This window comes from Bidens hawaiensis, unplaced genomic scaffold (assembly GCF_021521415.1).
Source record: "Bidens hawaiensis isolate Kalapana, Puna unplaced genomic scaffold, B.hawaiensis_p1.1 tig00006131_1, whole genome shotgun sequence".
Classification (NCBI taxonomy): domain Eukaryota; kingdom Viridiplantae; phylum Streptophyta; class Magnoliopsida; order Asterales; family Asteraceae; genus Bidens; species Bidens hawaiensis.
In genome coordinates this window covers 1,324,080-1,330,151 of record NW_027491408.1, presented here as the reverse complement: position 1 = coordinate 1,330,151, position 6,072 = coordinate 1,324,080, and positions in this window count along the sequence as shown.

Genomic DNA, 6,072 nt, shown 5'->3' with positions numbered 1-6,072 from the left:
GATTTTAAGGATTAAAGAATAAAACTGATACTTATCTTGTTTCTTGTTTGTGATTTTCAGCGAAGTTTACATATCTTGTGACTCCTAAATCTGGTGCCTTGAAGATGATTCCTGCAATTTTGGGGATTCCCAAGGAGAACGCTCCTACCATCTTGAAGTTTTACTTTCTTCAAAATCCGAGAAATCATCAACTAGGAGTATGTCAAGTGAGACCATCCTTCTTACCCTTTTAGAATTTTAGGCATGTTGTTGTTTTTGGAATCTTGATTTCGTGTTATTGCATGCCAAGGAATGGGTTTGGATGATCTGGACAGCTTCATCTCGAAGAATGAACCTTCCATTGTTGAAGTTTCCAAGACACTTCCTCCAGCTTAACGGGCCAGAATTTCCACTTCCAATAAGAGAAAACTATTGAGGCACCAAGAACTACTGTCGTCTCAATCAACTTTGGCATTGCTGAGCCACTTCTCATCGAGGTTAGGATCCTGGAACTTTTATTAGTCGAGGGTAATTATTACATTGATCATACATTTTCTTGTTGTAGGGTCTCCAACACTTAACTAAGATTTATCGAGATGCTCTCCATGAAGCCGAGGTGTAGAAGCTGAAAGTGGTTATCTCAACAGTATAGCCGAGGCTAGGTCTCTCTATATTGAGAACATGGCCAAGGAATTTGATCGGCTAAAGCGGGATCACGCTGACCTCAAGGATGTTCATGCTAAGGAGCTGAATGACTTCAAGACCCAACTTAGGATGCATGTTGATCACTTCATTTGTCGTGCCATGATCAAGCTGATGGAAGAGGCTAGGAAGCCTGGCTTTGATATATCTTCTTGGGATATTGAAGATTTAAAGGTGAGAGAGGCAGATATCAGGGCTAAACTAGGCTTAGCTTCTAAAGAGGATCCCACATAGTCAAGCAAAGCCACTAAGGTGAAGGCTGGTGATGTTGAAGTGAAGGCAGCTTACGGTGATAAAGTGGTGCAGGTCAAGATGGCTGCTGGTTTTTTGACGGCAGTAAAGGATAATGAAGACAAGGCCCAAGCCCCTCTTTGTTCAATGTCTTTTGCTTGATGGTATTCGATATGGTTGTAAATCAATTTACTTTTCTGTCTTGTGATGATGTTTGAAACAATTTACTTTCTATGTCGTTTAAAACAGTAGATAATCAAGGTGGAGGGATCCTGAGTTTCAGGACGAAGTCAAGAATATCCTCTTGCTTAGTAAAATGATGATCATTTTCCTTACTTATGTCTAATTCTTTTTCTGCAAAAATGATACTGATGAAAAAGCTCTCTTAAACATTTATTGGATTAAAACATAAGATAGGAAATAATTTTTCACCACGTATACGGGAAAGTAGATAAGTAACCAAACCTTGTATAATAAAGTGAAGTCAATATGGATAGGCATTAGAAACTTTGAAGCTTGAAGACAATCGAGTGTTATAAGTTTTATCTTGGGTTGAACCTTAAGATCCTGCATGATATGTTAAGATAATAGACGAGATGATTAGGTGATCCTGAGGATCCTCGGAAAATCCCAAAAATAACTTTGAACTTGGGTTAACACATAAATGTTAAAACATTGGGATGAGTGACATGAAAATGTCAAAACCTTACATAGATGCTTGGGACAAGCCAATCGTGAGTGATATGAAAATGCCAAAACCTTTTATAAATACTTGGGACAAGCCACGATTGTATAACATGTTCATGTTATTCCTTTAATAATATACTTGAGGATCCACCATGTAACCAACAGCATTGAAATTGTCAGCCACCATTAAGATGAACTGGTCTCGTCGTCTTGAATTACATGTGGACAACGTGCGCTCCTAGAGAGGTGTTTAAACCCAATTCGTAGAAATATGAAAACCTTTAAACCTTTGAAGGGATTTATACCTTAAACATATAGAGGTTGCCAAACCCCTAGGAATTCATTCACTTCTTAGTCGGGATCCCGATTCTGCAAAACACTTGAACCTTTGTGAGTGTGGGTGTTAGCTCGACTAATATCCCACCGATGCTTAAGTCAGTAATGGGTTTCAAGAATCATAAAATTGAAATAGTAAAGTCAGAATATGTACCATACCAAGTTAGAAAAAATTTTCTAACTTACACGAAGTAGAGTTTAAGGTGAACAGCATTACAGGATCTTGGCAGGATCCTGCCATCCATAGTAGATAGCTTATATTCTCATTTTCCTGCCTCAGCCTCGATCTTGTACGGTCCTTCCCATTTGAAAACTAATTTTCCATCCTTCGGATCCGTTGTATTCTGAAATTCCTTTCTCAGTACTAAATCTCCCACTTGAAACCTTCTGACCCTGACATTCTTGTTATAGGACTGGGTGATTCTTTGTTGGTATGCCTCCATGTGAATCCTTGCAGAATCTCTGAGTTCATCTACCACGTAAATATCATTGGCAAGATCTTGATTGTTGGTTTCAGGATTATGGAGCCAGGATCTTTCAGTAGGGATGACCATCTCAGTCGGAATCATTGCCTCGGTCCCAAACACTAAAGAGAAAGGAGTTTGCCTTGTTGCATTATTTAATGTAGTTCGATCTGCCCCTAATACGAATGGTAGCTCTCCCACTATACTCTTGGCTTCCCCGTCCCAAGACCGAAGACTTCGATATAATCTCGGATTCCAGAATATTCATTCTCTTCAGGGTGTCCAACTAGATGATATTTAATAAACTTGCATTGTTGTAAGGCCTCGTTACCGGTGCCCTACTTGGACGTTGGATTTAATCATATACACAATTCTAAATATCAGAGTTAATAAAAATTTTCGCTGAATAATACAAACTTCAGTCATTTAATACAAACATTCAAAACTTTTCTTTAAAATATATCATAAAATAACTTATTAAACATCATGACAAATCTTCTTTGGATGCGAGTCCCTTCAAATCATGCCATGTGTGTCTCTCATGCCAGCTGCTTCAATCTATTTACTTGTGTGCATATTAAAAGTCAGCTACGCTAACTGAGTTTAGTTAATCAGGCATCATACAATACATTCACATACTTACATATATACGTCCGAAGATACATATGACATACTTAGCTTGTTACCTTTCTTATATACTTACATACTTTCATTCTTTCTTTCATACATACATACATACATGCATAATTATATGTGTTTAAGAGCATTTTGCCCTAGAAACTTCACAAATATTATTAGGGTCTATTCCCTACATTCGCAGATATTATCAGGGCATGTTCCCTACATTCGCAAATATAATCAAGGTATGTTCCCTACATTCATAGATATAGTTAGGGCATGTTCCCTACGTTCCTACATACTCATACGATCATATATTCATACAATTATATACATTCATCCTTACACATTAATCTTTAACGATCACCTTCCCTGGCGATGCGTGCAGTATCTGAAGATCGTTCACGCACCGACAAGCATTCATTTATATCCTTAATATAATAACTATCACATATATCATTCATGGCATACACATACCACTTAAGGTAAGTGTATTAACTAATCACATCGAGTATGCACACAGCCCCGAATACATAACAAGGAAGTGGGGCTAGAAACTCACTTGGGTCTGATTCCTTTCAAAGTTAATGGTAACTCCTTTCCTTAACTGGGCGAGGCTAACTGTATAACAATTACATGTATCAATTAACTAGTCCAATCCATATCATATTTCTAGGTTATGGAAACCCTTAGCTATGGGGGTCCGGGGGCAGCGCCCTTGGCAGCAGGGTTTTAGGGGCGTCTGCCCCTAGCAGGGTCCAAGGGGCAAAGCCCCTGGCTGGGGTTAAGCCGGCTGGTCAGCTTGGAAAACTTTTAGTTTCCTTAACAAGCCTGTACCAAAAACTCATCAGAAAAACTGAAGTTCAATTATTTAGTCAAATCAAATCTTCATTTTAAATGTTTTCTTTCTTTAATAATTAAGTACTTATCTTTAGTTCATATATCATATAAGTCCATGTCTATCGTTTACGTACGTATACGTTGTTTATCTTTCGTTTATTTGGGCAATCACTTTAACGTATAAGTTCCTTCTTGCGTATAAGTTAAATATGGCGCGTAAGTTCTTTAGCGTATAAGTCCTCCCTGGCGTATAAGTCTTTATTGGCATATAAGTAGTTCTAGCATGAAGTCTTACATATACGTTTGTATATGTATACGGCCATAGATACATATATGTTTATATACATACACGGACATACATACATATACGTTTATATACATATATGGGCATACATACATATACGTTTAATATACATATACGGTCATACATACATATACGTTTCTCATACTTATGTGCTTCATACATACACGATGGTATACTTATACGTGGTTTACGCATTTACGGTGCTATATACTTATACGCTTCAGATGCATATGCGCTACCTATTACTTATACGCTGCAACTTATATGGATTCATACATATACGGCGTAAAGTTTAGTTCAGCTATTTTATTACGTGTTTTTAAGGTTTTTCTTCGGTTCCGGCACCGTCGGCCGCCGTTAACCACCATGGTTGATCAGGGTTTGATCGTTTGTGAACTAGGTAGCTTCGGGGTATCCATATCTGAGCTTAGGTGGCCCTTAAGCTCTTTTTGGTTGATTAAATACCCAAATAAAGCTAGATCTAGATTCAAACGGATCATTCGGCATGCCGGGGCTGCTGTGTCAGGTTCTACTATATTGGGTCAGTTGAGATAAATAATTTCTTACCTTTGGTTGGTCTTTGATCATTGAATATATATTAGAGTAGAGAGTGTTTGGCTTAAGTGTGTGTTTTTGATGGTGTAGGCTAAGGTGTAGAATGGATGGATATGGAACGGATTAGGGTTTAAGGGGTATTTATACTCCTTAAGCCCATGGACCTTAGGCTCATCTTTCCTTTTTAGTCCATAATTAATTTCATTTAATTAGCCTACCATCCTTCTATATTTATCATTATTTTATTATTATTCATCTACTAACTCAATTAAATTCTTCCAACGCAAATAATATATTATATTATTATTCTAGAAATTTCGGGATGTTACAATTGTCCACCAAGATCCTGCGTACAAAACAATTAGAAATATAAAGTTTTATGACCAAACCATCGTGATGGGGATCCCGAATATTGTTCTTGTCTTCATCATCGAATGTGGCTTTGTATTCTTTGGACAAGATCATCGTCTTAGTTGGTCCCTCGGGCTTTTTTTTGTTTTGGCTACTTTGGCATTCCTTCTAGGTGTTGAGTAGGAAGTGTCGCAAATATCTGATCCTCCAGAGATAACGTTCACAATCAAAGATCCCGATGGTGGAGATTTTTCTCTTTTGGGATCCTGCTTGGGATCCCGGTTTTGATTCTTCTTTCCCAGTAGCTCTTTCAAGTGACCTTTGTTGAGTAAGTAGCTTATCTCCTCCTTAGAGCAATGCAATCTACTGTCATGTGGCCGAAATCATCATGAAAAGCGCACCATTTGGACTTGTCTTTCAAAGAACTGTTATTCTCGTTCTTTCGTGGTCGTCTTGCCTTGTCACCTAAATCCTGCATAGTACACATTAAGACAAAAATATCAACAGAAAACAATAATCGCTTAAGTTGGGATAAGAATCATGATCCTCATCATCGTCCACCAAATTGACCTTGTTGTTTATGGAGTAGGATTTGGACCGATATGGTTTAGATGACGGGGAATCCGACTTCCTGTTCTGGTGGTTGTAGCTGTTAGGACCATCCAGCCTCTACTGAATCATCATGTCTTCTTCCAGCCTGATGTACCTTAGAGCCATGTTTCTTGCTTCATCCAGATTCCTTCAAGATTACATGACGAGATCCTCATAGAAAGGAGTATCTTTCTTGAGACCCATCTTGAAAGCTTGCACAGTCGTTGCAACATCCATGTTGGGGATCTCTAGAGCTTCCTTGCTGAATTTGCTGATGAAATCGCTAAGGGTTTCCTCATTGTCTTGTATTACTCTATACAAGTCACTAGTTAACCTTTTGAAACTTCTACTGAAAGAAATTTGGTTATTAAACAAACTAACTAAATGGGCAAAAGACTTAATAGAGAAAGGGAG